General features: G+C 38.4%; 1 protein-coding gene across 1 annotated transcript in view; it reads right to left on the bottom strand.

Annotated features, from left to right (window-relative positions):
- The window catches only part of napsa (napsin A aspartic peptidase), a 7,843-nt gene that overhangs the window by 3,103 nt on the left and 4,490 nt on the right, over positions 1–250 (bottom strand). The gene's annotated exons all lie outside the window — the stretch shown is intronic.

The following is a 250-nucleotide window of genomic DNA, read 5'->3' as shown; positions in this document are numbered from 1 at the left end:
GTGTTAAGGTAGACTGCTCTTCAGTATGGAGATGAGGAACAATTACAGCAACCAATACGATATAATAACATGCTTGGAAAATTATTCTTTGAAGCTAGGGTAGTTAAACTTTGCAGAAACTAGCTAGAGATTGTTATATTACCTAACAAAAAAAATAAATAAATCCCACCCCTTCCTTCAGGTCTCCCTCCAAAGCCACTCTTTGCCACTCAGTTCTCGGCATCATTGAAAAGCTACACCGATGTTGACT

Source organism: Morone saxatilis, unplaced genomic scaffold (assembly GCF_004916995.1).
Source record: "Morone saxatilis isolate NCDOM2014 unplaced genomic scaffold, NCSU_SB_2.0 Contig14, whole genome shotgun sequence".
Taxonomy (NCBI): Eukaryota; Metazoa; Chordata; class Actinopteri; family Moronidae; genus Morone; species Morone saxatilis.
The sequence above is the reverse complement of the archived record's forward strand: the minus strand, read 5'-3'. Positions and strand labels throughout refer to the sequence as shown.